Below are 9,173 nucleotides of genomic sequence, written 5' to 3'. Positions count from 1 at the left end.
ATATTCTTTGTAAGTCTTCGGATACCTCTTTTCTTTCCATGTTTAAAAAAGACCTTCATTCTTTGCTAACTTTATATTTTTTTATTCTAGCTACTCATTTAAAACCTCAACGAGTTCAGAACTTGGCCCAATGGGTACAAATTGTTTTTGATATCACTAAACTAAAGTCCAGAAGGTGGAAAGAAATGGCTCCCAAATATTGGCGGAAATCCAAAAATCATGGTAAACAAAAATTCTTCCTCCATTCTTTCAATCTTACAACATAACTTAGAAACAATTTGTTAACTGCCTTTTTGTACCACACAGGACTTTCGAAGAGATCAATTATTTACCCCGACATCGAGGCTCTCGATAACCCGATGGAAGCCAAATGTGTACTGTAAAATGCCCTTATCTAGAGGAGAGCTCGTGAATCTACTCTCACTTCCAGTGAAGGTGCCTCCTCACGGAGTCCCCAGCCTAAAAACAAGAAACCAAAGAGGAAACATACCTCCTCGACTAGGACACGTGAGGAAAAGAAATTGAAAAATACACCAACTGGACCAACCATAGTGGTCCTTGATGATGAGGAAACCGATGATAAAACGGTTTCCCTTCATATAAGGAAAAGATCTTCATTAGCTCAACCGGATGCTCATCCGGGAAAGCTACGAACACATCACTGGGGAAGTTCAGAGACTCTTTACGGAAATGGATTTGGTTGAAAATACCGATTCTTGTTTTTAAGCTCTTATCGACGCCTCCAGTCAAAGTAGTTCAATCTTTGAGATTCCTCCACCACTAACTTATGAGCTGATAACAACTACCTCTCCATCTACACCCGATGCTTCTTCTCTATTGGCCCCAACTGAACAAACAATAAACGTTCCTTCCCCACGGCCATCTAACCATGGAAATCTAGCGAACACTTTCCTGACACTCACTCAAAATCTTAGAGGCAAACACAATGTCGCCCTCATATTTTCAAATGAGTGCCACTTAGTGTCCAAACCGGTAGAGCTTTCCAACTACCTGAAACCGCTGGCTACAAAAAATGATTGGAGAAAGATGGACTCTCTCTCTGGTGAATGTCTACTAAACAATAGCATACACTGTTCGGTGCAAGTATCAATCTAACTTTCTTCTATCTCTTTTTCATTAATAACTTTAACTCTAACCTTTTCAAGACAACCTTCTTGCTTCCAATGGCCTGCAAAGGTTGATTTTGGACAAGCAAGAACTTACTTCAGAACGAGATCAACTCTTGATCGAATAGAATCAACTTGACGAGCGCCTCCTAGTGCTAGAAGCAAAATTCGTTCAAATGGATGATCTCGAGGCCCGACAGCAGCAATTTGAGCAAGACAGAATGGCCCACGGCCAAGAGGTCGCTCAATTGCATGAAGACCTTAAGGATGCAAAGGCTAAGTGGGCTAATCTTCGTGATACCGTGACTGCTGCTGCCGAGAGCGAGTCTGCTTTGATGGAGCAAGTTAATAACTTGAAAGCTAATTTATGCTGCAAAATTGAGGAAGCCAATGCTGCCGAGGAGAATAAATCAAGGATGGAAGAAAGGTTCAAGAGGGTTATGTAGAAGAATCAACTTCACGCAACCACCAATATTGAGTTTGATTCTAAAATTAGCATTATGAAAGTTGACAATGATAAACTCCAATCCAAGATTAAAATATTCCGAGCAAAACTCTAAGACTAGGAATATTCTATCATCTTCGAAAAAACCTGTACCATATATCACACAAAGAGGAAGACTTTGGAGGAGGCCAAAGAAGGCATTGCTAACATCAATGAATGCATTGCCAAAGCCCAAGAGCTGGAGATAGCTTCTCATGAGAACCTCCCTACTCAGCCCGTTGCTTCTGAATCTTCAAATACTAACTCTGAGTATTTGGAAACCGAAGGGGAAACTGAAAAATATGAAGGCCTCGAACCGAAAGCGAAACAATCTTCTCCTAATAAAGAAAATAAAGACTCTTTTCTCCATTCGGGATCTGGCAGCAAGAGTTAATGTATATATTTCTCTTTTCTTTTGTAACTATACCAAAACTTCTTTTTTGAGTTTGGCATTTTAATTAATGAAAGAAACTCTTTGCTTAATTGTTGTGCAAAAAATATTCCTTTTCATTTAACTAACAAAGCTTCGGGAATTCTTTTCTTACCCGATAGCTTTTGCTTCCGAGTATTAATACTTCCGGAATCTAACCTTTGACTATAAGGGTTTCATAAGAGAGTGCCCTCATGTTTACAGTGCTCTTGAAGAGGACGTCTGATGTTCATTCCGGCACAAGCATTTGAAGTTTTAACTAACTTTCAAACGATAAAGCAAGTTAACTTATCATTTAGACAAGAATTAAGATAAAAACAAAAGGATTTTGATTTATTCCTTCTATCTTAAAAATTACATTTACATAATCATTCTTTTGCTTAATTAAATAAAGCTTCCAATACATGTGGCTAACTTGTACAACTTATTTTTATGGGGCTGATCATGTAGTCCCCGGTCCTGATAAGATATTGATCCCGGTTCTAACAGTCCCCGATCTTCGTAACACTTTTAGTGCCTTCATATATAATAGTTTACCCTAGTTTTCGGATGCTAAGTATTAGAACTCAAACACTGAAAGTCTTATTTTGCCGATGACACTTCCTTCATGGTATGCTTTACATTGCTGTCTCATTAAAAACCTTGCCAGAAAAACTCAAATGGGACAAAAACTGAATGAAGGAAAAAAGAGTGTAGCACATACTTTCAGTACCAGCAAGGATCTTCAGCAATAATACATTTTGAGGTAAGTCACGTTCCAATTGCTTAGCAATTTAACTTCATATTGATTTTTCAATTCATATGAACCTTTACCGATTATAGCTGAAACTCGGTAAGGTCCTTCCCATATTAGTCCCTACTTTCTGGAGTTAACTTCCCGAGTATTTTGAGTTATCTTTCTCAGAACCAAATCTCCAACTTTGAAATATCAGAAATTTTCTCTGCGGTTATAATATCTTTCCATTCTTTACTTTTGTGCCACCATACTCACATATGCCATATTTTGATGCTCTACAAGAAATTCCAGTTTCACCAGCAATGCTTCATTGTTTGTCTCTTCATTTGTTCGGGAAAACCTTAGAGTCGGTTCCCCCACCTCCACTGAAATCAAAGCCTCTTAATTGTATATAAGTGAGAAAGGTGTTCCACCCGTGCTCGACTTCTTTATGCTCTGATATGTCCACAACACACCCGGTAGCTCATCTGGCCACTTACCTTTAGCATCTTCCAACTTCTTTTAAGGTTTTGGATTATTACCTTGTTTGTTGACTCCGCCTGTCCATTAACACTCGGGTGGTATGGTAAAGATGTAATTCGTTTGATCTTCAATCCTTCCAAAAATTTTGTGACTTTAAAACCTATAAACTGTGGCTCATTGTCATAAGCAATTTCTTTTGGTATTCCAAACTGACAGACAATATGATCCCATATAAAATTGATCACTTCTCGTTCTCCGATCTTTTGGTAAGCACATGTTTCAACCCATTTAGTAAAATAATCAGTTAAAACTAAAAGAAATTTTACCTTACCGGGTTCTTGTGGTAAGGGACCGACTATGTCCATCCTCCATTTCATGAATGGCTATGGTGACCCACCGAATGCAAAGATTCCGCCAGTTGATGCATTAATTGTGCATGACGCTGACATTTATCATATTTTTGTATAAATGTATTCGCGTCTTGCTCCATCCTGGGCCAGTAGTAACCAGGCCTTATCAATTTGAGAAACAATGAATCTGCACCGGAATGCAAACAGTAACGAGTTGCCTAGGTTCATAGTACCCAGGATGATTTTGGGTTTTCAGGTAATTTGTCATGCCTTAGATATTCTATAAACTCATTTTTTCAATCCCAAATTAAGTTGGTTGAGTTAACTTTACTATAGTCGTCCATATCCAACACCGAATGCAACGATTGAACTATCGCACCGGAATCAAACCCTTTCATTTTCGTGGACGAACCCAAATTGGCCAATGAGTCTGCCTCCACATTTTCTTCCCTTGGAATGTGGTTGATTGACCACTCCCTGAACCGGGAAAGTAATACTTGAACCTTGTTCAAGTCATGTTGCATGCGCTCCTCCTTGGTGTCGAAAATTCTGTATACTTGGTTCACCACCAGTTGGGAGTCGTACTATTTTTCGATGACCTTAGAACCTAGTCCCCGAGCTAGTTCAAGTCCTGCAACCAAAGCCTCGTACTTGACTTTATTGTTAGTTAATAGCACAGTTCTAATGGAATGTCTTAGGGTTTCCCTCGAATGAGTGATTAATACTACTCTGAGACCATACCCTTTTACGTTCCATCCGTAAAGAAGGTCCAAATACCTGATACCGTTCCCGATACCAACGCTGCTTCTTTAGCAGCCAAAGGCATTAATCCCCGACTAAAATCAGCCACGAAGTCGGCCAAAACTTGTGATTTGATTGCAGTCCTAGGCTTGTATTCAATGTCGAATTCACTAACTTCGACTGCCCATTTAGCCAAACGACCCGATAACTAGGCTTATGAAGGACATTCCTCAAGGGAAAAGTTGTCACAATGGTTATAGGATTACAATAAAAATAAGGCCTAAGCTTTTGAGAGGCAACTACGAGATCTAAGACCAACTTTTCAAGGTGCGGATACCGTGTCTCTGCTCCAGATAATACTTTACTAACATAATAAATGGGAAAATGCGTACATTCTTCCTCCCATACCAAAACAACACTTACTGCTACTTCTGAGACTGCCAGATAAATCAACAATTATTTACCTTCTTCCGATTTTGACAACTAAAGAGGGCTAGACAAGTTCCTTTTCAGGTCTTTTAATGCTTGTTGGTATTCCGTAGTCCATACGAAGTCGTTCTTCTTTTTTAAACATGGGAAGAAAAGAGGTATCTGAAGACTTACGAAGAAGATTTCACAATTCAGGAAAAGCATGTGATATGGTCAGGAGGATGTTCCTGGTAGCAATTGATGGTAGGCTATAATCCCGTATTTTAGTTGCTTATTGCACTCTAATTCACTGTACTTTACTTGTTTTGTGCTTTAATTGAGAGTATTTTGCACTTATTGTGTGTTTTATGCCTTGTAGGAGTGATTCCGAGTGATGTAGATATTGTGGAGCTAATTCGAGCTATTTTGAGATTTGAAGTCTGAGTAAAAAACTACGGGATTAAGCCGGGATGTGTTCGGGGGTCGAGGACCAAGTCTGGACGTCAAAATAGAAGTTTGATCCGTACTCTAAGAAATCCCCACTGCCGTGGCGCGTGGGGCTCGCGCTTATACAAATTCTTGTTGTTTGTCAGAAGTTAGCTCTCTGGATTTACCCATTAATGTCCCGTATGGCGCGTCACCCCATGCAGTGAACCTGTGTATTTGTTACAGAGTAAATATCATATTTCGGCTAGGAGAAGGTTATTTCGTCTTGGCCTGACCCTACTTGGTATAAATACATGGAAAAATATTATTTACTTGACTTTTGACACATATTGGACCTAAGATGGCTAAGGAGGAGTTGGAAGAACACGAGCACAAGGATGTTATCATTCCTTCCTCACTCAAGACCCGAGTTTGGATTGAATTTATGTTTTCCTCTACTTTAACTTTATTTATGATGAATTTCTCCATATCTATGGAGTAGTTCCTTTTTAGGATTTGATGGATTTGGTGTATCGATGATTGTTTCTGGATTATAACTCTAGTTTTATGTATTGAAGCGTTGTTGGATGATTTAACTATTGCATTTATATTCACTTGTTAATGTAATCGAGAGAGGCATAACTTGTGATATCTTTGCATTATCTTGTTGGTTGAGTTCATTAATTCTTCTTAGTAATCGAAAGAGGCTAATTGAATTATTGATTAAAACTAGTTAGGAGAATAATCGGAAGAGGTTTTCCTAAAGACCAATCCACTACGCATTCTTACATATCTTCATGTGCTTAAATTGGTTCACGTCATGAGGTAAAGACTTAATCGAGAGAGGAGTTTTTGCTGAATGTTTGAACTAATAATAGAGTGAATTAAAGAGACTCACTTGAACCTTAGAAGTGAATTATCTAGAGTTAGATCCCACACAGTTATCTTGCACCTATCCTATCAACCCCTATTTTCTCCCACTGATAACTTCCTTACTTATTCCTTGTTTCGATTATCATTAGTCAATAACTTTAGATTCATAGTTAATTTTAGTTAGAAATCATATACATCTCAATTTTTGATCATCTTGGATAGAAACCAATCTAGAAACTACGAGAATACTGTTTAAATCCAATCCATGTGGATACGATATTATACTATACTATATTTGACCAGCGAGTAGAATTTAAGTGTGTGTTTTGCGCTCGTCAAATTTTGGCGTCGTTGTCGGGGATTGGCAATCAACAGTGTTTGAAATAGTTTGTAGTGCTAATTCAGGAATTTTTCTTTTTATTTTATTTTATTGTTCCCTTTTTACGGTTGGTATTCTTTGACTGTGCGCATGTTACAGGTTTAGAGTGGTGCATGACTCGAGCTTCTGCGAAAGAAATACTACCATACAAGCCAGTGATAAAAAATAACTGCGATAGTTGATGAAGGAAAGGAATCTCACAGAGGTGTTAGAGAAGGTTGGGCAAGCCTCAACAAAAGAAAATATGGCTGGAAACGGTAATGATAATGTAGATTTGGTTGCAAGAGAGGCAGCCCAACAATGGGAAAAAGTTGCATGGGATGCTGAGGAAATAGCTATTAGAGCAGCACAGATTATATATGAAGAAGAAAGGGGTCGTAGAATCGCTCAAAATCAACCCTTGGCTGTAGACCAATTCAGAAATATAGCTCCCATGCCTGGGAGATCATTGGGCGATTATGCGAGACCGGTCTACAATCAAGGCTTATCAAATGTGAGACCACCTCCAATTGCAGCCAACAATTTCGAATTGAAGCAAGGGTTGCTTCAAACCTTCAGAATTATTGTGTCTTCAGAGGAAAGATGAACGGAGATCCAAATACACATCTAATGGACTTCGAGGAGATTATGAACACCTTTCTATATAAAGGGGTGTCACAAGATGCAGTGTACTTAAGGGCATTCCCCTTTTCTCTTAAAGATGATGCAAAGCAGTGGTTTCAAAACTTGCCCACGTGATCAATTAGAACTTGGGAGGAGATGACCAGAAAATTCCTTGATAGATATTTCTCCTCAGCTAAGACAGACAAGTTTAGAAGATAAATCCATAACTTCTGCCAGAAAGATACTGAAACTATTTTTGAAGCATGTGAGAGGTTTAAGGAGATTATTAGAAAGTGTCAATATAGTGGAATTGAACTCAGGATGCAACTCTGGGACTTTTGGGATGGATTGACACCGGCCTCGCGCAGAACATTGAGCAATGCAGTTGAAGGCCCTATGATGAAGAAGACTCCAGAGGATCGGAGATAGTCACAATTCTTGATGAGTTATCTGAAGATGCAAATTAGTGGCCCTCTGAGAGTGCTGAAAGAAGAAGATCGACCGGTGTTCACCAGGTTGATGCTAATACATATGTGCAGGTACATCTTGATGCTATGGCTAAAAAAAATATGGAAGCTGACCTTAGCCTCGATACAAAATGAGCCTCAGGCAATTTGTGATATATGTGAACGAGGATACCCTACTCATGAGTGTCAAGCCTCAACTAATGAAGTGAATGTTGTGGGGAACTATAATTTTAATGCAATGGGTGAGAAGCACCCCGATTTTTCATGGAGTTCATCTGGGGTACCGTAAATGTATGGCAACAAAACAACCCCAAAATACTGGGACAAGGAGCTCCTGGTTTTATGAATCAGCCGAGGCAGCAGTTTCAGCCTCAACAACCAAATCAGCCTGGTCTAGAATATCTTATGAAGGCCTTCATTGTGAAAACTGATGAAATATTTGAAGTACAGGGGGTAGCAATTCGAAATTTGGAGAAGCAAGTGGGATATATTGCAACAATATTATCTAAGAGGATTTCAGGCACTCTCCGTGCTAATACTGAAAGAAATCCCAAAGAAACGGTGAATGTTGTGACCTTGAGAAGTGAGCAAGTGCTGAAAGATCCCACCTCGACCCAAAAATATGTGATACTTGCAAAAGAAAGTAGGGAGCAACTGATAAGTTATGATGACAAGAAGAATAAAGGCCCGATGAAAACTGAGAAGAAGAAGAAGAAGAAGAAGAAGAAGAAGAAGAAGAAGAAGAAGAAGAAGAAGGAAGAAAAATCAAGAAGGGAGGAATATGAGGAGAGCAAACATAGGCCTGCTTTACCTTTCCCTCAAAAGCTATGTAGAGAAAAGCTGGACAAGCAGTTTGAGAGATTTCTGGACATACCATTCATATAAGTGCTCTCACAAAATGCCTTCTTATGCCAAATTCTTGAAGGAGATCCTTACAAAGAAGAGGAAAATCGAGGAGACCTCAGTGGTCAAGCTCACAGAGCATTGCAGCGCGATATTACAAAATAAACTCCCACAAAAGTGTGGAGATCCATGGAGTTTTACTATACCTTGCTCATTAGGAACTATAAATTTTGACAAGTCTTTATGTGATTCTGGTGCCTCAATTAACTTAATGCCTCTGTCGATTTACAGGAAACTGGAGAAGGAGATTGGAGAGATAAGGTCAGTGACAATATCCTTGCAGCTGGCAGACCAAACGACTATAACACCGAGGAGATAGTGGAAGGTGTGTTAGTTCGGGTGGATAAGTTCGTATTTCCTGTGGATTTTATAGTGGTGAATATGGATGAGAACAAGGAGGTCCCCCTCATCCTAGGAAGACCATTCTTAGCAACGGGTAGAGTTATATTGGATATACACGAGAGAAAACTCATGCTTAGAGGGAGGGGGGGAGTGGAGACTGTAATGTTTAAGATGGATGTAGAAAAGGGGGTGCAAAAGGGAAAACCACCGGCAAGTGTTGAGTAGAAAGTGAAGGGTTTGAAAGAGAAGGCCGCACTGAGTGAAAAAGATAAATGTAGAGTGTACTCTAAAAAGGCTGAGAAAAAACTGTCTGTATGGATGTGTGTATTAGTTCGGGCACAGGGAATGGAGCCCGACTTTGACTCAGACCCCGACTAGATATTCAGGGAAGTTTTATTTGCCTTATGCTTTTTAATTATGTGTCATAGGGACATGACACAAC

The 9,173-nt window shown here is 39.3% G+C and overlaps 1 non-coding gene across 1 annotated transcript; it reads right to left on the bottom strand.

Moving 5' to 3' along the window:
- Window positions 1-7,223: 7,223 nt before the first annotated feature.
- On the bottom strand, window positions 7,224-7,330 carry LOC117277100 (small nucleolar RNA R71). Its single transcript, XR_004507378.1, has one exon. It is a non-coding gene; the product is annotated as a small nucleolar RNA R71 (small nucleolar RNA).
- Between the last annotated feature and the right edge of the window lie 1,843 nt (window positions 7,331-9,173).

The sequence above is a fragment of the Nicotiana tomentosiformis genome, chromosome 6 (assembly GCF_000390325.3).
Source record: "Nicotiana tomentosiformis chromosome 6, ASM39032v3, whole genome shotgun sequence".
Classification (NCBI taxonomy): Eukaryota; Viridiplantae; Streptophyta; class Magnoliopsida; order Solanales; family Solanaceae; genus Nicotiana; species Nicotiana tomentosiformis.
Note: the sequence above shows the minus strand (reverse complement) of the source record. Positions and strands in the feature narration are given on the sequence as shown.